This window comes from Bubalus kerabau, chromosome 1 (assembly GCF_029407905.1).
Source record: "Bubalus kerabau isolate K-KA32 ecotype Philippines breed swamp buffalo chromosome 1, PCC_UOA_SB_1v2, whole genome shotgun sequence".
NCBI lineage: Eukaryota > Metazoa > Chordata > Mammalia > Artiodactyla > Bovidae > Bubalus > Bubalus kerabau.
Window position 1 is genome coordinate 142,554,249 of NC_073624.1, and position 25,745 is coordinate 142,579,993.

At 37.0% G+C, this 25,745-nt stretch overlaps 1 protein-coding gene across 14 annotated transcripts in view; it reads right to left on the reverse strand.

Moving 5' to 3' along the window:
* Nucleotides 1-25,745, reverse strand: part of JMJD1C (jumonji domain containing 1C) — a 317,588-nt gene that overhangs the window by 87,012 nt on the left and 204,831 nt on the right. For 2 of the 14 annotated variants that reach the window (XM_055590430.1, XM_055590409.1), the window contains exon 1: nt 1,199-1,895. The exons of 8 other annotated variants lie outside the window; for them this stretch is intronic. The gene's annotated coding sequence lies outside the window, so the exon portion shown is untranslated. Of the gene's footprint in view, nt 1-1,198; nt 1,905-25,745 lie in introns of those variants that run through there. 4 more of the 14 variants (XM_055590457.1, XM_055590439.1, XM_055590418.1 and 1 more) reach the window with 4 other exon arrangements.

The window sequence follows — 25,745 nt, forward strand, 5'->3', positions numbered from 1 at the left end:
GATTTTGGACGAATCTGTAGTGAGTATTTCATGGGTCTAGGTGCACTGGAATGCAAAGAAACCAGAACTCATGCATAGCTAAGTAATTCAAGACTCTAAAGATACACCATTCTATGAGGAACTTCCACAGCCTAAGGGGAAGCTACAAGCTACCATCAGATGAAAGTCACAGTAGAATGTGACCCTAATCACAAAATGACTTCATTCTAACGCTGAAAAAAGTCTTTGAAAATCCAAATTAAAATTGCCAACTAAACAAAACACTTTTTCAATTTCATTAATGGACTGAGAGTTCGTATAAGGTCTTTCCTCTTTGTTAACTGCACTTTAAAATAGTATAAAGTCAAATAAATACTTAATAGAGAGCCTGCATTTCTACTAGGGCCTACCACGCTATAGGAAGAATGCTTAGAACAACTGTATCCTGTTTGGGGCTCCATGCTGCACCACATTCCATTCACATGAGGAAGAGGCGAACAGATGAGCCCTCCTCGAAAAACATTTTTAAAATAAATCAGCTACAGTTCTCAAACATAACTCAGCTGCTCAAACAAACCATGTTAAAGCTCACCATTTAACATTTGACTGGAAATTCACAAGGTTTATGTCTACAGTCCAAGTTTCTAACAATCCCCAGTTAACATTTAACAATTTCTTTTCCAAGTGAAAAAAATTAGGCTCATAAACTACAAAAATCTGATATAAAGCTTGAAATACTAAAGCAGAAAACAATCTAAGATACATTTTAGAAGTCAAGGTTTAGTCTTAAAAAAAAAAAAAGATCGGAGTGACTCGAAAGAACAAAGTCCAAATTCCCACCCAAGCAGGTCTATTGAAAAACACGATACTGTTAGAAAACAAGTTGGGGGTGGGGACAAGCATACACCAGACAGAAAAAACCCTCACAAAACAAACACTCCTACTTCCCTTAAGACATTATATTCTAAACCCTAATCCAAAACATTTCTGCTATAATACTTTAAGCAACTAAGCTTGTTTTTTTTTTATCGTACCGTGTTATGAAATTACTACCGACACAATAAATCTCTCTCTAAACAAATGAAATCATTAAAAATTCTAAAAAACTAAGACCACGAAAGCTGGATCTGAAAAAGACAGTGACCTTAATTCCTAAAATCGAGAAGCAAAACCAAATGTAAATTAAGACAAAAGAAAAAGGAAGCAGAAAAATACAAACCGTACTTTGTTCTTGAGAATTTTAAAGTATCTTTAAATCTCCGATATCCACGACAAGGCTTTAAAGGTCAAGAAGTATAGCTGACATTTCCATTTTGTTCTTGAGCAGTATTTTTTTTTAAATCTAGCCTCAATAATTCTTAAGTCTTCAAAAATCACAGGCAAATGGCTCTCAAACCAAGCATTTCTGAGCTCACTTGCAGCGTCGTCATTGTATAGTAAGAAAAGCCAAGACCACAGAACGAAGCAGAGGCTGTAACCTAACAAGTCTCCGACGAGCAAATGACGATTTTCTGTCTGCTCTGGCTCAGTCCTGGCAGTGATGAGGATTACAACTCGCTCTTTGTCATCAGCACTGTGGTGTTAACGACCAAGAAATCCTGCAGCTGAAGCACTACTGCATCCTCCGATCTGGGTCAGGATAATTTCTCCCGAGGTCGCTTACATAACCAGTAAGATACTCCAAATAGAGAGAACAGCCATCCATCAGCTAGAGAAAGCCTTTTCCCACTGTACTCTGTCTGTGTGGAAACACACTGCAGTAGCTTCCAACAGCGCAGACACCCAAATGAGAACGACTACTTGGCTTAGGGCACACTGAGAGAAGGGAAGAGGCGGTGCTCTGTAAACTGTAACTAATCCTCCGTCACAGGTGCTGATGGAGTCACTTCCAGCACGAGTCACATTACTGGTGATTACTCATTTGGCTGCGCCATAGAGACTGGCTCATAATTTTAACAACAGACAAAGACAGACTAGTGGCGAGACTGAGAGCTCAAGTTTACTGTCTCCTTCACAAGGCAAATGCAAATACAAAGTTTTTGCCTTACAGATTTACCAAGGTGAGAAAGTGCAAAAAACAAGTAGTATGTAAATATCTCTCAACTGGGCAAAAATAAAATGTAACTTTAAACCTATTAAGAATACTTTCTAGTGTGTTTTCAAGTAAAGAATTTACTTTTACTCATTTTTCATTGGAAATAACACTGATATTTATAAAAACACGGGGGGGGGAACAGTTTAAAACATTTCTGGGGTAATAATCTAAGTGAAATCAAATGACATAACCAACAACCACACCAACACTTTACTCAAAAGAAAAACTAACTGGTAATATTTATTTTGGCAGATTAAAAAATATTCCTGAAATATTTTTATTATTTTTAAGAACAATTTAAATAGTTCATAGTTATAAAAACCTTTAATAGCTACAGATGGCTATTCAGCACCTGACATGTGATTAGTCTGAACTGAGATCTGTGCTGTATGTATAATAAACACACTGAATATGAAGAAAGAATGTCAGATATCTCCAAGTACAAGAAAACATTCACCTATTTTTAATGATGTGTGTGAATGGCCTTTTATTTTAAATTTGCCCCAATGTTAGGTATTGCAATTTCAATAAATCTAAAAATTTACACTGATTTTAATACCACACAACCAATTTATCAAATCGTGTTAAGAGAAAAACTTCCAATTTCCAGCCAATGCCCTGTCCCTTTAAATCTATTCCAGATGTATCAGCTTCATTTCACTAAAAAACATTGTTAACTACTAGAAAAAAAGATATTTTAAATTTAGTCTATTATGCATTGTACTAATGAAAATCTCAATCCTTTTTTGTTTTAAAGATGAAAGAGAGCAATAGTGATTATTCTAAAAATATTAGTAAAATTCAGTTTTAGAACAGTGATAGAAATGACATGTAACTTTAGAACAAAGTACTTTTTTAATAATGAGTCAAGTGAATCACATATAGAATACCAGTGTTTCATTTCATAATTACTTAAGATGTGATCATAAAACATGTATGGAATTAAAAGAATTCAGTGTAATATAAGTTACCAAAAAAAACAACTGGAGTAATATGGCAGGCTTATTCTGAGCCCAAAACAAAGAGCAACTATTTGATTCAGGTTATTACATTATATTATAAACTATCAAATTTTAAAACATGTCATACTACTTTTCTACAGTTTACTGTATTAGAGAATGAGTTAAATATTTCACAAGATGCATTTTACAATCTCATATAAATTCAGATTCGACTATGTTGTTATTAACTTAAAAACATGTTTGTTCCTCAAGTACTATGTCCCCTACAAAATCAAGTAGCCTTAAGAACTATACTTAACAACTGCCACAGTTATTTATATATTGCTACTGATACACAATTTAATAATTTTATAAAATTAAAATAATTAACGTCAGTACTGAAAAACCACTCGTTTTTATTTCACACTGCATCACGGTACATTAGATACTTTTCCATTACCAGAAATACGACATTTTTGTTGTTTAGTTGCTAAGACCTGTCTGACTCTCTGCGACATAGTTGACTCTTAATGGAAATAAATAAAGGTTGTAACCCTTAAGTATCTTCTTTAAATTGGGCTTGATAAATATTTTTATAGGGCTTCGTTGGTGGCTCAGACGGTAAAGAATCCGCCTGCAATGCAAGAGACCAGAGTTCAATCCCTGGGTCAGGAAGATCCCCTGGAGAAGGGAACTGCAACCAACTATAGTATTCCTGCTTCGGAAATCTCATTGGCAGAGGAGTCTAGTAGGCTACAGTCCATAGGGTCGAAAAGAGTTGGACACGGTTGAGCAACTAACCCAAATATTTTTATAAATATATAAATGTATGTTTGGTCTGGTACACTGACAAATTTCTAACAAAAATATTGAAGTAACAATACTGAGAAAGCATTTGTAGCAAGCGTAAGTTGCTTAGCTTTTACAACATGTCTCCTTCTCTCTTGTTCTTACAACTTGTAAGGGATGGTATTAAATATCACCTTTCAGACGGCAAAAAGCACAAATTTGAGAAGAGCAGCATTTTAATTCTTTAAACTGGTTCTTCTTATGACTTATACCTTCCTTAATGCATTAAGGAAGGAAGTTGAAGAGTTAAATTTTTTTTTTTTCTTTTTTTTTTTTCGGTTGGGTAAAAGGTCTTTTCTGGCAGCTAAACCAGGCTAGAGGAAGAGGAAACTACTCCAGTTACTGCCCAGAAATACACATCTCTGACTTCCTTCCTTTTTAGCTGGTTTCTAGGTTACAAGCTGAATAAATCAACAGAGGTGAGAAAGTAAACAGAGGCTAAAAGGCAGGCAATACTGTATGGCTATCTGAAGAAAATCTGTTCCTTCCAATAATTGTAGAACCTTTATACATATAATTAAGAGTTAAACTAGCATTTTGGTCCCGTTTATTTTGAACCATGAAAGAAATCCCTCATCTTTACAGATACGGAAATCTAAACAAACAAGTGGATTTCTCCAAGTATACAGACTGTACAAAACACCAAAAACCTCTAAGTTTCAGTGCTTTAGCATTTTAAGTACTTTTTCAGACACAAGAATAGGAAAATAAGAGAAACAATAGTAATTTAAAAATGATTTGAACTTGATATGGCCTTATCTGAAGCTGATTAGATTGAGGAAAATACTTTTCAATATGTCCTATTGTCCTATTATCTATAAAATATATAGTCAAATGTGTAACTCTTGCATCATGGTTATTACCCTAATGATATATCTATGTAGATATTCCAGGCACTGCAAAGACGGTGTAGCATGGTACACTTCAACAGACCATGAAGTTCCAGGATTTCCAGATGATACAGACTTAACACTGATTTTTAAACTCTCTTTTCTCCCCGAAGCAAGCAGGACATTCAATCAACCAATATGTGTGGGATGTCTTGAATTAGTGCACCTTTCCCTCCTTTCTTCACTATATCCTGGGTAAACGGCCCCAGTCATAAGAGGAAGTTATGCAACAACAGAATGTGTTCATTTAAATCTGTAAATATTTATCATAATTTTTATGATATATAGTTGACTAAGAAAAATCACTGCTGAGAACACTAAAGCACTATGCAAACAGTCTCTGTGTTTCAATAAGCATCATGGCTGAACTCAGTGTCCTTTTCTTTTTCTTCCAGTCCTTCTGAGCACTAATACAGCATACTCTAACTGGAGAAGTGGTTTTATCAGTTTGTCGTATCTATGGCTTCTCTTTAAGAATCTCCCTGATCAATCTTTTTTCTTCCCAATATCATGAGGTTTCACTTACAGTCATTCCTCTGTAATGGCAAGGAATTGGCTTCAGGGTCTAGGAGGATATCAGAATCTTTCAAGGCTCAAGTTCCTTACATGAAATAGAATAGTATTTGCATATAACCCTCCCATATACTTTAAGTCATCTCTAGATTCCTTATAATACCTAATAAAACATAAATACTATGTAAATAGTTGACAATTTTAGTGGCCCAGTCATGTTCAACTCTTTGTGACCAAATAGACTGTAAGCCTGCCAGTCTCCTCTGTCCAAGTAATTCTCCAGGCAAGAATACTGGAGTGGGCTGCCATTCCTTTCTCCAGGGGATCTTCCCAATCCAGGGATCGAACCTGGGGTCTCCTATATTGCAGGCAGATTCTTTACTGTCTGAGCCACCAGGAAAGTCCCCAAAATTGTTGATAGGCACAAGGAAAATTCAAGTTTTGCTTTTGAGAGTCTTTTGGTATTTTTTCTTCTGAAATTTTTCATTTATGGTTGATTGACTCCTCATATGCAGAACACACAAGTAGGGAGGTCTGACTGTCCTTTTCCTCCTCTACAACTTCATGGGTGTATGCCATTAAGATAACTAATTTTTCTTTCCATTAATAAATAATTCTAGGACTTCCCTGAGGGTCAAATGGTCAAGAATCCACTTGTCAAATGCAGGTGACATGGACTCAATCCCTGGTCTGGGAGGATTCCATGTGCCATGGGACAACTAAGCCCATGGACCACAACTACCGAGCACTGCAACCACTGAAACCCAAGCACCCTAGGCCAAGAGAAGCCACCCGAATGAGAAGCACGTGGCGCATCACCATTAGAGCAGCTGCCACTTGGCACAACTAAAGCAAGCCTGTGTGAAGCAATGAAGATCCAGTGCAGCCAGAAATAAATTTAAAAATTATAGTAATAGATTTTTAGACCTAAATTTTCATCTTACTCTAACCTGTATTTTATAGCTTTACTACTGGAGGACACAGATATACCCTGTAACCACATAAAACCAAAAATAACTAGAATTAAATGCTAAGTTTTCACGCTGCTTTCAAAACCACTAGAAATATTCTCACTACAATTTTAGAAATAGTTACCTCAAAATTCATTAATACAGTGGTGTTTGATGTTTACTTTGGTTCCCTTGCTCATAATATTATATTCTGAATACCTGATATTTTTCCTTTAAACCTGTCAATAATCAAAAAAAAAAAAAAAAAACTATTCCATAATTTTAATATGACTAATAAAAATATCAAGAACATTTTGGAAGCAAACACATCAAATTTACGGAAAATATAATCAGACAAGTTCCAGAAAGAGAGAAAAAAATAAATACAAATCAATGATATGGAACTAGCCATAAAAGATACAACATATTTTTAATGCTTTAATTAATACAACAAGGTGAAACTGGAACACAACACACATAAATAATAAGCAATGGATTGTTTAAAAAGTCCCAAAATAGTTTGAAGTAAGTATGGGGATTTAGGGTAAAATAAAGGTAGATTTTCAAATCAGAGGGAGTAAAATGAAAATCAGGAAATTAAATACAAGAAAAACAGCTGTTAAAACAGAAATGGAACTTTAGTGACTAAGGTTCTCATTTTTACAGATGAAGAAATGGACATTCAGGGAGATTAAGTGATTTCTGTCAAAATACTTGTAGAAACCCTGCGACTAGAGACAAGATTTCTTATTTCATATCTGAATGAATGACTTTTACTATGTAATATGGTGTGAAAGAACCATGTTTTCTTCATGCTTGTTGACATGAGGTAGCAGAGAGCAAAGTGTCTTGCTATCTGCTGAATAAAGCTTTAAACTTTGAACGTAAAATGGAGGAAACCAAAGATACTTATTTCAATTATCAAAAAGAACAAGCATCTATCAAAAAGAACTAGGTAAACAATTCAACATAAAGGAGCTTTTAAAGATAACTTCTGAAAAACAGGTGGCTCAGATGTAAAGCGTCTGTCTACAATGCGGGAGACCCGGGTTCAATCCCTGGGTCGGGAAGATCCCCTGGAGAAGGAAATGGCAATCCACTCCAGTACTACTGCCTGGAAAATCCCATGGACAGAGGAGCCTGGTAGGCTACAAGGGGTCGCAAAGAGTCAGATACGAATGAGCGACTTCACTTTCACCTGCTTTCTGAAAAACAGCATTTCAGACAATGAGAAAACACTGATATTAATAGTTTTTCAGTTTAATTCTTATTTTGTCACTAGTATTTCTGTCAAGAAAAAAATATTTAAATGTAGAAAGTGTAAACTAGGGATTAAAAATAAACTAAACCATACAAAACACATATTGGATCCTGTTTCTAGAAAAAATTAGTTTTCCTTATAAATAACGTTAATTATTTTCAGTTCAGATCAGTTGCTCAGTTGTGTCCGACTCTTTGTGACCCCATCGACTGTAGCGCACCAGTCCTCCCTCTCCATCAGCAACTCCCAGAGCTTGCTAAAACTCATGTCCATCGAGTCAGTGATGCCATCCAACTATCTCGTCCTCTGTCGTCACCTTCTCCTTCTGGCTTCAATCTTTCCCAGCATCAGGGTCTTTTCCAATGAGTCAGTTCTCTGCATCAGGTGGCCAAAGTATTGAAGCTTCAGCTTCAGCAACAGTCCTTCCAATGAATATGCAGGGTTGATTTCCTCTAGGATTCACTGGTTTGATCTCCTTGTAGTCCAAGGGACTCTCAAGAGTCTTCTCTAACAACACAGTTCAAAAGCATCAATTCTTTGGCGCTCAGCTTTCTTTATAGTCCAACTCTCATATCCACACATGACTACTGAAAAAAATCAGCTTAGACTAGATCGAACTTTGTCGGCAAAGTAATGTCTCGGCTTTTTAATATGCTGTTTAGACTGGTCATAGCTTTTCACGTTCATGCATTGGAGAAGGAAATGGCAACCCACTCCAGTGTTCTTGCCTGGAGAATCCCAGGGATGGGGGAGTCTGGTGGGCTGCCATCTATGGGGTCACACAGAGTCGGACACGACTGAAGGGACTTAGCAGCAGCAGCAGCAGCAGCTTTTCTTCCAAGGAGCAAGCATCTTTTAATTTCATGGCTGCAGTAACTATCTGCAGTGATTTTGGAGCCCAAGAAAATAAAGTCTGTCACTGTTTGCATTGTTTCCCCATCTATTTACCATGAAGTGATGGGACCGGATGCCATGATCTTAGTTTTCTGAATGTTGAGTTTTAAGCCAGCTTTTTCAATGTCCTCTTTCACTTCCTCTTTCACTTTCATCAAGAGGTTCTTTAGTTCCTCCTCACTTTCTGCCCTAAAGGTGATGTCATCTGCACATCTGAGGTTATTGATATTTTCCCCGGCAATCTTGATTTCAGCTTGTACTTCATCCAGCCTGGCATTTGGCATGAGGTACTCTGCATATAAGTTAAATAAGCAGGGTGACAACATACAGCCTTGACATACTCCTTTCCAGATTTGGAACCAGTCTGTTGTTCCATGTCCAGTTCTATTGTTGCTTCTTGACCTGCACAGTTTTCTCAGGAGGCAGGTCAGATGATCTGGCATTCCCATCTCTTTCAGAATTTTCCCCAGTTTGTTGAGATTAGAGAATAATTTGGAAAACAAATGCATTGAGTGTAGAAAAGGATCTCATAGTTCTAAGCATGAACTCAGTTAAGCATGTGCCCTTTTGGCCTTTTTTTCACAAGTATGTTTATGTGTTACCAAGTTTTAAGGAACATATGCTTTATAAGTTGCTCATTTCTCTTAGTACTCTTTTTCTCTTTCTTTTTTGGTTGCAACACAGCTTTTGGGATGACAGTTCCCCAACCAGGGACTGAACCCAGGCCCCTGCAGTGAAAGCACAGGGAGTCCTAACCACTAGATTGCCAGGCAATTTTCCACTTAGCACTCTTTTCATGCTATTACATTGTCATCATTTAAAATATCTAACTAATAAATGCTTAAGCAAATGAACATTAAGTTTTCATTACATCTTTTCTCAGTGTTGGAGATTTAGGCCTTCTTCACTTTTCCACAATTACAAAAATCAGAGGAAAATCATCCTTTTGTTAAACAACCAAAATTCCAAGTTTATATGGGTTCAAATAAATTACATGTTAGAATATTAAATTGACAGATACTAATGCAGAGCCATTACTGGCAATCTTTGGAGAAAAAAATAACATCAAGATACTAGAGGTAAGTTATCTATTTATATTATTAATATCTGTAAATAAAGGAGCTATTCAGAAAAAAAAAATACATGCTAGCGAATGAACTTCAGCAAAACTCCAAGATGGACAATTAGAACCATGGAAGAGAAAAAAAAAACACCAAACCCACACAGTGATTACTAAGAGCCAAATAGATTCACTGAGAGTAATTTGTCTTTTAGTAAAAACAAAGGTTACTTTTATGAAGAAACTCTACCATAGGTAAATCAATGAAATACGGGCTACATGACGGTTCTTGGTACATTTACATCTAGTTAAACAGTACTGAATAACAGTATTACTTTTAACATATAACATACAATCCCTTCATCTTTCCTCTTACACACTATCACTTGAAGGCTACCTTTATTTACAAATTAATATATGACAGAATTATTCCAAAATAAATCTTACAAAAAATGCAATTAAGACCTAGATTTTAAAATCATCAAGAAAAGTGGAATAAGGTTACTCTCAAATTTAATAGTCAAAAATTTAGCTTCTATTTTTAAGTTCAAAAAAAAAAAAAATCAACTACACAGGTAGAATGTAAGAGAGATCCAGATTCCTAGAAATTCATGTGAAAAGAATCCTGGAAGATTTCAAGACATTAAGCCAATAGAAGTTATATACTTTTAAAAAAGAAAGGACAGAGTTGGGGGTAAATCAAATTTTGACACAAAGTACCTACACCAAGGGAGGTACTACTAGTCCCTTTAGGCTTTACATTGGTCATACTATGTTGGAATATCTTGTTCAATTTGGGACATAAAGAGGAACAATTACAAACTAAGATGTTTGACACTTTAAAATCTTGGATTATTAGAATCATTTGAAAGAATGAACAAACAATATTTAATTATATACAATTATTTAAAGGGTTGGGTAATTTGAAAAGAAAGAAGCTTATAAGCAAAATTTCCAGGAAGCCAATTCTAGCTCAACACAAAGAATGTACAATTTTTAATAATTAAACACTACCAAACCAACATAGACTTAATTACGAAGTAGTGAGCTTCCAATAACTAGAAACAATCAAGAATCTGGATGAAAACTAACTTGACAAGCTTGTCACTGATGGATTCCATTTCTGGCTTTGGCAAAGGGTTGTTCATGAAATATCAAAGACATTTTCAAATTCTAAGATTCTAATACTGTATTCTTTAAGCAGCTTAATGTTTAAGAGCAATTTGAAGATAAACAAAACTAAACCAAACTTTTCATAAACACTGCTACTGCTACTTTTGCATATAAAAAATCATAAAAAGAGTACTGCTGAATGTTCTTGTTCACCTTATTGACCTAAGGTGGCAGAATGAAGAGTAAAAAGTAAGATCTCCCATTTCAGACTAAATTAACCAAGACTTGCTCTGCTTGGTAGAAATAAAACTATGTGGGAGACTTTCATGATACAGAAATTTCTGTACTCCACAGATCCTTTTATCTTTTATGATGAAAAAGTAAATGTAATTTTGTGAGAATAAAAAATATTACAAAATTAAGTCAACTCAACCATAAATGCAAAACATGTGTTAAAATGTTAATAACCAGAAAATCAAAGAAGAAATTCAAAGTTAAGCTAAAGAAAACATTTAAAAATATTTTTTCTGATTTTTCTTAATCATTTCACTGCTTGTACTCTTGGAAACTTTAATATGATATCTACTTGGTTTTGATAACTTCTGTATGGCAAACATCTGTTACTTGTGCAGCCCAAGTCCTCAATTATTTCTCCATTATATTCTTGTTTGTTAAAAACCTTGATGATGTTAGCAACAATCTGGAAGCTGAATTTTTCAACTAACAAAGGGAATTCACAATCTCCATTAAGTATAATACGTTAACTATTTTGGTTATTTTAAAAATTAATACATTCTAGGTGATAATTATCACATATGCTAAACAGTATTTAGATTCAAAATATGGTAATATCAAAGTTATCAAAATTTCAAGCATATTTCATTTAGTATTGATAACTTATGCTAACATTTTGACAGCCCTGAAATAACAAAATACTAACTACAATGCCAAGTAAAAAGACTACAACAGAACAGAGAACTTAAAGACTTTGGCATTTAAGTATTTTCTTTGAATTACTATCAAATTATGAGTCATTCAAAATGAACTTCCCTTCCCTTCTAATATATTACAGGACAACTGAAAGTTATATTGCAAAAAACCCCACAAAAACAAAACAAAAACCCCCCAGAGAAAAGGAATACCCATTATCTAATTTCAGATTAATATATAATTTTGCTATACCTCCTTTAAACAAACTCCTTCCCCTCTAAAGCTCTGTTTTCTTAATTTAGGTCAGTTCCTATTCCATTGAGAACATCTCCCTCTAAGAGGCAACCAAAGTCCCAAGGCTAAGTGGGAAGGGAAAAAGTTAAGACCCATTAGTGATGCACAGAAGCTTTTTGCTTAAGTTTATCTCTATACAGAGAGGAAATTATCACAATTAGACTCTTCATAGATAATGAAGATTCCTTACAGAATCTTAGTTTCCTTCACAGTTTCAGCAGCCTGGTAAGCAGTCTGGGCAAATAAACTTCTTTGGGACTCCCATGGATTTAGTGGTGTTTTACCACTTTCAAAACTCCCTGAGAAGTTGCTTTCTCCTCAGGGATAGCTTCTCTGCATTGACTACTTACCACTTGCTTTTAGGAGTTTTTTAAAGTGGAACAAGTTTTCCTAATTTCAGGAATCCTTAGGATCATCGTTTCTATTTCCCAGCACATTTACATCAAACTATATTTTATATTTTAACTTTGAGTGTATTCTACCTTGGCCTTGGATAACATGAGCACACTTATAAAATCATATTATTTAGTTAAAAAAAAGTTAAACCATTTAAATGGTCATGGAACTATGAATTTTTCTACTCTAATGGGAAGAAACACTACATAAGGAAGCAAGTGCTAAAATAACAACAAACTAGTGATTATAATGGAGAAGGAAATGGCAAGCCACTCCAGTAGTCTTGCCTGGAGAAGCCCATGGACAGAGGAGCCTGGCAGGCTGCAGTCCATGGGGTGGCACAGGGTCAGACACAACTGAAGCGACTTAGCACAGTGACTAGGAAAAAAAAAAAAAAGCAGACCCACATATAAAGAGAAAAAGCTAATGGTTACTGGTTGGGAAATGAAAGGGGGGAGGGGATTAAGTGGCTTATTTTATACTATAATATATAAAGCAATATATATGTCAATCCTAAAGAAAATCAGTCCTGAATATTCACTGGAAGGACTATGCTGAAGCTGAAACTCCCAATACTTTGGCCATCTGATTCAAAGAACTGACTCACTGGAAAAGTGCCTGATGCTGGGAAAAACTGAAGGCAGGCGGAGAAGGGGATGACAGAGGATGAGATGGTTGGATGGCATCACTGACCCGGTAGATGTGAGTTTTGAGTAAGCTCTGGGAGTTGTTGATGGACAAGGGAAGCCTGGCATGCCTCAGTCCATGAGGTCACAAAGACCACTGAGCAACTGAACTGAACTGACTGATATAAAGCAAATCTCTTAGAAGAGATGGGAATACCAGACCATCCTTATCTGTCTCCTAAGAAACCTGTATGGGGGTCAAGAAGCAACAGTTAAAACCCTGTATGGAAGAACTGATTGGTTCAAGATAGAGAAAGGAGTATGACAGGGCTATCTGCTGTCACCCTGTTTGTTTAACCTACATGCTGAGCACATCATGAGAAATGCCAGGGCTGGATGAGTTACAAGCCAGAATCAACATGGGGGGAGAAACAACAACCACCTCAGATATGCATATGATACCACTCTAATGACAGAAAGCGAAGAAGAACTCAAGAGTTTCTTGATGAGGATGAAGGAGGAGAGTGGAAGAGCTGGCTTAAAGACTAAACATTAAGGCTCCAAAATCACTGCAGATGGTGACTGCAGCCATGAAATCAGAAGACGATTGCTTCTCGGCAGGAAAGCGATGACAAACCTAGACAGCTGCTGAAAAGCAGAGACATTACTCTGCAGACAAAGGTCCCTGTAGTAAAGGCTATGGTCTTCCAAGTGGTCACATACGGTTCTAGGAGCTGGACCATAAAGAAGGCAGAAGGTCAAAGAACTAATTCCTTCGAACTGTGGTGCTGGAGAAGACTCCTGAAAGTCCCTTGGAAAGCAACGATATCAAACCAGTCAATCTTAAGGGAGATCAACTCTGAGTATTCACTGGAAGGACTGATGCTGAAGCTGAAGCTCCAAAAGGTCATCTGATGCAAGCAGACGACTCACTGGAAAACTCGGATGCTGGGAAAGATCGAGGGCAGAAGGAGAAGAGGGCATCAGAGATTGAGATGGCTGGACGGCACCACCTATGCAATGAAGATGAACTTGGGCAAACTCCGGGAGATGGGAAGGGACAGGGCGGTCTAGTGTGCTGCAGTCTATGGGGTCACAAAGAGTCGGACATGACTGGGTGACTGAAGAACAACTAAAAACACATACATACTTTCCACTGCCACTTGCTTTGTCAGAAAGGAGGGAGTTTTCTTTATCATTCTATCATGCTCTCTAGTGAGCTAGACTGAGCTTCAGTATGCTTCATTAAGCTTATTACTATATTAACTGGTGAAGAATCCTAAACAATATACTTTACTTCCAGAGCTAAATGCTGAAGGCACAGAGTGGTGTTAGCCAAGTCCTGAAACAGTGGTTCTCAAAGGACCACCCTCCACCATCTAGCTACATGGACAGTACCAAGCATCTAGTTTAAAATGAAGATTCTCAGGCTCCACCACTACCAGGATCAGAATTCCTGGCTGGAGAGCCTAGCAACCTGTTTTTAACAAGTGCTTGGGTAACTCTGCTGCTGCTGCTGCTGCTAAGTCGCTTCAGTCGTGTCCGACTCTGTGCGACCCCATAGACGGCAGCCCACCAGGCTCCCCCGTCCCTGGGATTCTCCAGGCAAGAACACTGGAGTGGGTTGCCATTTCCTTCTCCAATGCAGGAAAGTGAAAAGTGAAAGTGAAGTCGCTCAGTCGTGTCTGACTCTAGCAACCCCATGGACTGCAGCCTACCAGGCTCCTCCGTCCATGGGATTTTCCAGGCAAAAGTACTGGAGTGGGGTGCCATTGCCTTCTGGAGCACCTTAAAGTCTGAGGACCACTGGATCAAGGAAGAGCTCTTAATGTAACCTCTTTGGGGTCAGTGTACTCTCTGAGTCTGATGAAAGCTATAGGTCCAAAGAAACATGACAACATAGAATTTTGCATCATAATTTCAGGGATTTCCAAGATCATCTGAGACTCTTCTAAGAAAATACATTTGTAAGCTTTAACCCTAATCATATACTCAATTAAAAACTCTGAGGATGTGGCACTTTATTGTAAATATTTTTAAAACTTCATTTTTAAAACCTTTCCCCCACTGCCTCAACATATCCACAAACAGGCTGTAAGCACCCTGCCCAGGTGAGCAGGTATACCTGGATGATAAGGCTGGCTTCTCCCACAATTTCCCTTTCCTGTCTTCCTCTGACCATGACCTAGTAACATTGAAAGGCACCAAGGAAATCTTCTTGGCTCTTCTACTTGGGTAATCCACCTGACCTCCCCCCACACCCCCAGGAAGGACACCAGCCTACAGGCCCTTGTGCTCTCTTTGGCGCCCCATCTGCTGCTTGAGCTTTCTCCCTTGTGGCACAGTGACTTTATCTCTCCAGGACCTCTGAGTAAAACAAACTTTGTTTTCATGTGTCTCCTCTTGTGGCTATACCTCAAAGAAAAGAACACAGAGCAGGCCTAGGAATCCTCAGTTTTAAAATGCTATTTGAGTTAAATCTGAGGTTCAGTCAGCTTTGAGAACCACTGCTTCATGGATCCATGAATGTTGGTTGAGAACACCTAGCCTAGAGTGATCATATCTCAGGATAAAGTGCCCCAGTTCAGGGCTTAAGAGAGTCTCTTGACAGACCAGTCTCATTATCACTTCAATAACTCAACCTTCTCTCTCAGAAAGCACAGGGTCTTTAAATAGCTTTTCAATAGCTTTACATTGGAAAGCTGTTCATTATCAGTTTGGTGATATGAGAATCATGTAGAGATCAATTTCACACACCAGGTTCTCAAATTCAAATCAACTAGAAGGAAATGGCAGTCCACTCCAGTATTCTTGCCTGGAGAATCTCATGCACAGAGGAGCCTGGCAGGCTACAGTCCTTGGGGTTCCAAGAGTCAAACACAACTTAGCAACTGAAGAGAGAGAGAGAGGGCTAGTGGGGGATAAGCTCTTTTGTATTATGCAGAGAAACCTGTTTAAAGATGCCTTGGATTCCTAAAGACAGCACAGCAGTCAAAGAAGCAGGCTCAGAAAGTGGCAATGCTACATCCCTAGATTAAAGGAAAAGAAAGAAGGGAGCCCAAAGAGTAAACAGTGTAACCACAATAGTGGCTTTTTCTTGATGCTTAAAAAATACAAGTAATCCAATCATTGCTCTTCCTTACTTTCTACTCAATAGCAGAAACAGAGGAAGTTCAAGGGCAGATACAAAGAGCCAAAAGTACAGTTAATCATTCAACAAAAAAGATTTCCAAGCTGATTAAAACTGCCTGTGAAAGAGCAAAATAATTTCCCAGGTAACATGAACTATGAACCAGGAATTAGTTGGCTTAAGATTGTGACCCAAGGAGGTGTGAAATGAAATGTATTTTTTTCAGTCCACAGAGGTGACGCCCCCAAATTACCTCACAATCTTCTATCATGTTTGATCAATTATACCGATTTGGGGGATGGGGAGAGATGGGGCACATTAAGGTTAAGTGTTTTATCCTGACATCTAGAAAATAAACATGAAGTTAAATTTTAAGGTACTCATCTTTAGAATGATAACAGTTATATGTGGAACCTAAATATGACACAAATGAACCTATCTACCAAACAGATTCACAGACACAGAGAAAGACCTGTGGCGTAAACAAAATGAATGTACAACAAGGTTCTACTGCATAGCACGTAACTATATTCAGTGTCCTGTGATGAACCATAATGGAGAAGAATACAGAACAGAATGCATATATATGGCTAAATCTCTTTGCTGTGCAACAGAAATTAACACAACATTGTGAATCAATTATACTTCAATTAGAAAAAACATAAAGCATTTACAAATAGTGAATCAAGCTCTCAAATTACATGCTTTAGTTATTATTAAATGCATGACCATTAATTATTCATCAAACGTGTGTACAGCCCCTGTAACGTGCTACACACCTACTACGCACATTATATACCGAAAGTAAGAATTTGTTTGTTTTCCTTGACCTCTAATCTAGATAATAAAGGAACTAACTCCTCTTGTACAACGAAATTTAACAAGAGTAAACGTTAAATCCACAGTTTAGGTTCCAAAAAGCCACTACTTAAGTATGATGCAACACACACTCCCATCCCATGCCTCACAGGCATACATTACTATACTATGCAGTAGAACTTGTTTGGCCCCTTTTGATGCAAAAAAGGATTAGAAGTTTTATTCATTCCACAAATAGTCACTGAAATATCAACAATGTGTTAAGCACTGTCTCAGAGATTTGTGGATGATGCAAAGGTGAAGATAAACAGAAACTCTGTATAAGGCAAGAATGTTCTGTGATGTGAATGCTAAAATTGCTATTACAGTGTTCTAAATATATGAATTACAGTTCCAGTGATTGAGATCATTTCAAATGAAGATTAAAGTCATCCCATTCAGAAAGATATCGATATTAAAAAAGATAACAGTAGGTGACATGGATAGCAAAGGTCTGTCTAAAATCAAGGTATGTTAGGGCTGGTTAAAGGAACCAGAAATGTTTAGCCTAAGGTCTTTATTATGCTTTAATATACAAGAAAAAAGTGACATTATCTTGTTCTATAGCTGAGGATCTAAACCTGTTTTGTGTTTTTTTTTTTTTTTTAAATCCTTCAAGGGTCCCCAAAATCCTTCAAATTGTTCAAAATTTATGAATGTGAGAAAATTTTCCCCCTGGGAAAAGAGTTTTTGATACAATCTTTCAGATTTTCAAAGGGGTCCCTGACCCAAAAGACTTTCAGAAACAGGCCCAGAAGATAAAGTAGGTTCAATATATGTAAGTTATGTCTAGCTGGTTCAATGTCAGGAAGAGCTCTATAACAATCTTAGCTAAGCAGAATGAGATGAGCTACCTTATGAAGTAGTAATATCTCAGAAACAAAGCATTCCTCCATGCAGAAGGTATTCATTTATATAGGACACTACAACGTAAAAGGTTGTGGACACACTTCAAAATATGAAAGAGCTCTTATTGTGAAAGATGTTTCAAAATTTTAAATATTAAAGAAGAGCAAGAGTTTTCAGTGTTTATCAAAAGAGTATCACCTGCTAAAATCATTGTTACTTAAGATTTAATTTATGGGTAGGATGTATATGGCATAATAAATCACTATAAATGTGTGTATGTAGTATTTGTCTGTATAATATCTAATTCTCTTCTAGACAACAGGAAAAAATGGGATGTACGAGTTCCTAAGATACAATTACAACAGGGTGCAAGAATTGTGCGTGGCATATTGGACACTGGGAGAACATAAAGGGGATACAGAGAAACTGAAGACAAGGAAACACCAAGGAATCTAATTATTCATTGAACTCAGATTAACTCATCTACGTATTGATAGCTATGTCACCTTTAAACTGGGCATTCATTGGTGATACCTATCAGATACGTTTTTGTCTTCTGCCAAAAACGTAGAAGATAAAAAAAAAAAAAAGACCACCACCACAAGAGAAGATTCTACACATGGACATCACCATATGTTCAATACTGAAATCTGACTGATTATATTCTTTGCAGCCAAAGATGGAGAAGCTCTAAACAGTCGGCAAAAACAAGACCAGGAGCTGACTGTGGCTCAAATCATGAACTCCTTATTGCCAAATTCAGACTTAAATTGAAGAAAGTAGGGAAAACCACTAGTCCATTCAGGTATGACCTAAATCAAATCCCTTACAATTATGCAGTGGAAGTGACAAATAGATACAAGGGATTAGATCTGATAAGAGTGCCTGAAGAACAATGGACTGAGGTTCCTGACAATGTAAATGAGGCAGGGATCAAGACCATCCCCCTAAAAAAGAAATGCAAAAAGGCAAAATGGTTGTCTGAGGAGACCATACAAATGGCTGAGAAAAGAAAAGATGCAAAAGGCAAAGGAGAAAAAGAAAGATATAAGAAGCATCTGAATGCAGAGTTCCAAAGAATAGCAAGGAGAGATAAGAAAGCCTTCCTCAGTGATCAATGCAAAGAAATAGAGGAAAAAAACAGAATGGGAAAGACTAGAGATCTCTTCAAGAAAATCAGATATACCAAGGGAACACTTCACGCAAAGATGGGCTCGATAAAGGACAGAAGTGGTATGGACCTAACAGAAGTAGAAGATATTAAGAAGAGGTGGCAAGAATACACAGAAGAACTGTACAAAAAAGATCTTCACGACCCAGATAATCACGATGGTGTGATCACTCACCTAGAGCCAGACATTCTGGAATGTGAAGTCAAGTGGGCCTTAGAAAGCATCACTACGAACAAAGCTAGTGGAGGTGATGGAATTCCAGTGGAGCTATTTCAAATCCTGAAAGATGATGCTGTGAAAGTGCTGCACTCAATATGCCAGCACATTTGGAAAACTCAGCAGTGGCCACAGGACTGGAAAAGGTCCGTTTTCATTCCAATCCCAAAGAAAGGCAATGCAAAAGTATGCTCAAACTACTGCACAATTGCACTCATCTCACACGCTAGGAAACTAATGCTCAAAATTCTCCAAGCCAGGCTTCAGCAATACGTGAACAGTGAACTACCAGATATTCAAGCTGGTTTTAGAAAAGGCAGAGGAACCAAAGATCAAATTGCCAAAATCCGCTGGATCATTGAAAAAGCAAGAGAGTTCCAGAAAAACATCTACTTCTGCTTTATTGACTATGCCAAAGCCTTTGAATGTGTGGATCACAAGAAACTACAGAAAATTCTGAAAGACATGGGAATACCAGACCACCTGACCTGCCTCTTGAGAAACCTGTATGCAGGTCAGGAAGCAACAGTTAGAACTGGACATGGAACAACAGACTGGTTCCAAATAGGAAAAGGAGTGTGTCAAGGCTGTATATTGTCACCCTGCTTATTTAACTTATATGCAGAGTACATTATGAGAAACGCTGGGCTGGAAGAAGCACAAGGTGGAATCAAGATGGCTGGGAGAAATATTAATAACCTCAGATGTGTAGATGACACCACCCTTATGGCAGAAAGTGAAGAGGAACTAAAGAGCCTCTTGATGAAGGTGAAAGAGGAGAGTGAAAAAGTTGGCTTAAAGCTCAACATTCAGAAAACGAAGATCATGGCCTCTGGTCCCATCACTTCATGGGAAATAGATGGGGAAACAGTGGAAACAGTGTCAGACTTTATTTTTTTGGGCTCCAAAATCACTGCAGATGGTGACTGCAGCCATGAAATTAAAAGACGCTTACTCCTTGGAAGGAAAGTTATGACCCACCTAGATAGCATATTCAAAAGCGGAGACATTACTTTGCCAACAAAGGTCCATCTAGTCAAGGCTATGGTTTTTCCTGTGGTCATGTATGGATGTGAGAGTTGGACTGTGAAGAAACCTGAGTGCAGAAGAATTGATGCTTTTGAACTGTAGTGTTGGAGAAGACTCTTGAGAGTCCTTTGTACTTCAAGGAGATCCAACTGGTCCATTCTAAGGGAGATCAGTACTGGGTGTTCTTTGGAAGGAATGATGATAAAGCTGAAACTCCAATACTTTGGCCACTTCATGCAAAGAGTTGACTCATTGGAAAAGACTCTGATGCTGGGAGGGACTGGGGGCAGGAGGAGAAGGGGACGATAGAGGGTGAGATGGCTGGATGGCATCACTGACTCAATGCACATGAGTTTGGGTGAACTCTGGGAGTTGGTGATGGACAGGAAGGCCTGGCGTGCTGAGATTCATGGGGTTGCAAAGAGTTGGACACGACTGAGCAACTGAACTGAACTCAATGACATCTGATGTTCAACATATTTTCACATGCATATTTGCCCATCTGTAAATCTTCTTTGATGAGCTTCTTTTACTCATTTCTTAACCAGTTTTCTTATTGTTGAGTTTCAGGAGTTCTTTGTATATTTTGGACAGAAATTGAAACTGAGTACCCCTAAAACCGAATTGCCCTGAACAGCTTATGATTAACCTCTCTCTCTATCCAAAACTTCACTGCCTTTCTTGCCCCACACCTGTGTCCCTCTGGATTGAATAGTATCAAATAAAAGGGTGGTACTGAAACCTAGCAGGACCCTGTGAGGCCCTTCTGGGTATAAAAGCCTTTCTGTGTTCTCCCTTTTTGTTTTCAGAGTAAGTCTTTAGTCTCCTAGACCTTTCTGAGTTCTGAAGAACAGATTAAAGCAGTTAATAATTAGGGAAGTGAGAGAATGCAGAAACAAACAAAAAAAGCATTTAAGAAACAATGGTTCAGCAACAAAACAGAGTCCCGGTTCCTCCTCAAGGGATATACCTAACAATCTGATATATATCTTTAAGTAGTTCTGTAGGATCTAAGATCCCTGCCCAGGTGGAATACTCCAGTACTCTTTACAGGCAAGAGTACTGGAGTGGTTTGTGATTCCCTTCTACAGGGATCAAATTCGAGTCTTCTGCATTGGAAGGCGGATTCTTTACCTCTGAGCCACCTGGGAAGCCCCCCACAAACGACTGATTGATAGTAAAAAGCACTGGGAATATTTCTTTTCTCTTTTTTGCAATTGCAGCAGTAATCTGCAGTCTTATAAATTAAGACAATGAGCAGTGACTTGTTTTCATGAAGTGACTAGTACTCTTTGATGGATGGTATTTACATATTTATAGTTTATTTGTATATATTTTAAGTTAAATCCCATTGCAATTAAGCTCCAAGGGACTGCATAAATTCCTTTCTGAGTATTATGGCAGTCAATATTAAAGTTAGTGAGTTACTGGTGGACTCTTTTTAAAAAATAATTTTCACTACAATTGTATTTATTATAATGTATTATATGTATGTATATAAATGCAGATATCACAGATATTTTAAAATTATGACATTTTTAGAAAATTCATTCATTATTCAAAAACCTGATTACAGAACAAAAATTCTAAGATGACTTTTACTTACAAAATGTAAAGAATTTAATAAATTATTTAAATCACAGATAAACACCTAAAAGGAAAGATTACCCCCTCTCCCTGAAAAAAAGCTCCAATATGTACAGTGGAGCCTTTTTCAAATAAAGAGATGATAAACAGGATAACACTTTGAAAATACATAAATTACACATGAATGTTCTAGAAAACAGTGAAAGCAACTTCTAGGCCCAAAATAGGAAACTATTCTTAAAGAAAGGTCTAAAGGCAGAAATTTGACTGCTGGGGAACTTGGAAATACAAAGTTTTTCTGAAATTGCTAAAAACACTGGAAAATATGTAAAATGGGTTGAGAAAAAGCTCCTGGGGTAATACTATAGGGCAAGACCAGTAGAATATGTCCATCTCTAATGTTTATGATTCCTCAGAGATACTTATGGAAAAAGATTAACATATGCAGTGTTACAAAATGCTGGCAATTTTGCTCTTAGTAGAAAATTATTTATATTGAAATTCATTTTGCAATAAAAAGACAAAAATGAATAAATGAGGTCGGTTAAGGGAATTTAATTAATGAACTCATTAAAATAGTTTTGACGTGGTAAGAGAATCAATGCGAAGTTTTCTTTATGAGGGGAGATAACTAATCTTGAGAAAGAATCCTACATATGTTAGTTATTAACCTGTGGGACCATTTCCAAATGCTCTATGTTACTCAGTAAGAAAAACCTCATCAGTACAGTACTTTTGCTACCCTTTTCTCTATTACAAAAATAATCTTTTAACCTAACATTTCGGTTTCTTTTCTCTATTTTTGTGGGGGAGGGAGAGTGGGATAGAAGAGAGATATATACAGACATAAAATATTTATATTTCCATTCTATATTTTAATTCCATTCCCACAAGCTTGTTTTTAAAAAAAATTGTTTTAAAGGCATTCCAGTGGTCATTCCCACAGACTAAATGACCACTAAGATCTATTTAAGTCTATGGGGAGTAATTAAGACAGGACAAATGTCATTAGATCATACTAATATTCTACAAACATTCTAATGCCAAAAATCTACTTCATAGCCCATCATTAACATGATATAAGACCACCTACTATTCTTAATGTCTTAACTTACTATTTTTAATCTTTAATTGGAGGTGGGCCATAACCCACCTCCAATCTAGCCAACTATTTTTTCTAGTATGATTACACAGTCCAATCCGCCTAACAAGAATAATCAATTCAGCTATTGTTATTTCAGAACCAACCCCAAAGAAGAAAAGGACACTCTTGAACTTTTACTGAAATGCTCTCCTTGCCATCAAACCTTAACTAAAATAAAACTTGGCCACTCTATTATATTCATCCACCTAGCCATCAAATCAACCAACAAGTACCTGGAGAATAAGCACTGTGTAGAATCAAACATCTGCTCTCACAGAATTTTCAGTTTAGTGGGGTGGAAAAACAATAATCATTACTTATCTAGCCATATTCTAAAGTGAAGATCTCTCCTGTTTTGTGATCACTGATGGCCACTGTTACCACTCTCTTGGGTGCTATAACACAGATGACAATAGTTAACATATTTTTGTCTTGCTTTTGGAAAACACTTTACAATATCAATGCACTCCCTGTCATTAAAATAGGGCCTCAGTATAAAATTTTCAAGTCATCCCAGTTTTACAATCCAACATAATCGCTTGCAAATGATCCTACAACAAATTTGACTGAATCATTCCCTTATTCAAATCACTTGGTATTACAAAGAGGTGTCCAATCTTCTTCTTCATTCAGATGAACTTCCCTTTTTGCCTCATTTTCCACTAGTGCCTTCCCCTAATTATGCATATCTTATATCCTGAAACAGTCTCTGTTCTTTCTCATTTATTTGCCTCTATTGGCTTAAGATATTTTCCCATATCCACGTTAAAATTCACTCAATCCTTTCCAGGCATAGTTCAAACAGATTTTTCTATGACCTTTCAGATACTGCCAGTCAAAATTAATGTTTTCCTACCTCATAATCATTGATGTTTATTTAGACTTCTACTGTAACACAGCAAAATAGCTTTAATTGCTTATTTATTTTCTGGCTGCACTGCCTGGTATGTGGGATCTTTGTTCTCTGACCAGGGATCGAACCCGTGTCCCTTACAACAGAAGCACAGACTCTTAACCAAGGGACTGCCAGGAAAGTCCCTAATTGATAATGTATTTATGCATGTATTTATCTCCACAAAACTTTGAGCTCTAGGTCAAAGACCTCTTCATATTCATCTCTGTATTTTCCATAGTATCTAACAAAGAATTTGTGCAACAAATAACATCATGAAATATTTGTAAAGAACATTTAAAAATCGACAGTTGTTAGGGAAAACACTTTCCAACCGATCTCAGAAAATAATTTTTAAAAGGTGCTACTGAAAATGCAGAACTAAATTGTTAAAGCCAGTATGCAGTTACTATATAAGACACTGTAACAAACCATCTTGAGGTCACTAAGTTCAAAGGGGAAATTCACTTTAGGGATTCTCCCTTGAAGAGGAAGAAATCTTTCAAAAGTGTAGTATTTAGAAAAATTCTGAAAGAAGCTATAAATATTATAAATTGAAAATGTGAATAAGAATTTAAGTGCTTCAAGCTCATGAGTTCTTTCATCATGGGTTCCTTTCTTGCTTGGATTCCATATAGGTTCACTAGTTGGCCTTATGATCAAGAAAGAGGTAGCTGTCATAAATCATAAACTTAATTTTGAAAATTTCACAAGCAAGAGGTTCTTTACATGCAAAAACACCTACAATTTACTTCCAATGTGTCAGAGGACAAGTTTTTAAATATTTCAGTCAAATAATACAGTTGTAAATAGAGTTGTTATTTTCAGTAGTTATGTTCTATACAGTCTCTGCAAATGACCAAATACTGAGTCAGAGCCCCTAATGGAAATAGAGAGGTAGATTCCTGGATCCTCTGGTAACAACATTTTCATCAACCTATCAATATATTACCTTCTCTGATGTGTGCTTCTGCTTAAAGACACTTTATCTAAATATACTATTGATTCATTAACATTGAAATCAAAGCCAATAGCACTGTAACTCATACCTGAATGAAGCTTACCCAACTGTCTCATTTCTGAAAGATCGCCTCTGATATAAAAATTTAAGTATCACTGTGTTTTTAAGTCATTCCTGAATGTAGTGGGAAAAACAGTTTGGTTGATTAGAACTAGAACTTTAGCTATGAATATGGCATGAAGTTATCCGCTCAGAAAAGTTAAAGCCGTATTAGTAATTAAAAAAAAAAAGTATATATTATGTGAAAAAAGTACACTTTAACATACAAAAAATAATGTCAACTTTTAAGACACCTGTTTCTTCATCCACATTTTGATTTTTCAAAGCCCACTGGAAAGATGGATATGAAAACTCAACCAGATTGTTTCAGAGAATGAGAGCATTCTAAAAGGAAGAGATGAGGGACTTCCCCAGTGGTTCAGTGGTAAGACTCTGCACTCCCAATGCAGGGGTTATGGGTTCAACCCCTGGTTGGGGAACTAAGATTCCATGTGCTGTACAGTGTGGCTAAAAAATTTAAAAACAAACAAAAATGCTTAGAAATTAAAAAAAGAAAAAAAAAAGCTTGGGCTTCCCTGGTAACTCAATGGTAAAGAATCAGCCTGGCAATGCAGGAGATACAGATTCAAGAGTCTTGATTCAGGAAGATTTGACATGCCTCAGAGCAACTAAGCTCCTGCACCAAAGAAAAAAAAGTTGACTTTTGGATGTCCCTGGTGGTACAGTGGTTAAGAATCTGCCTGCCAATGCAGGGGACACAGGGTTCTATCCTTGGTCTGGGAAGATTCCACATGCCATGGGGCAACTAATTCGTGTGCCACAACTACTGAGCACAAGCCCTCTAGAGCCTGTGAGCCACAACTATTAAGCTAGTGCTCTGCAACAAGAAGCCCACACAGCGCAGTGAAGAGTAGCCCTCACTGTAACTAGACAAAGCCTGTGCAGACCCCGTGCACAGCAAAACGAAGACCCAGTGCAGCCAAAGATTAATCACCAAATATTAAATAAAAAAATAAATAAAATCATTAAAAAAAGGGAAGAGATGAGACAGCTAAA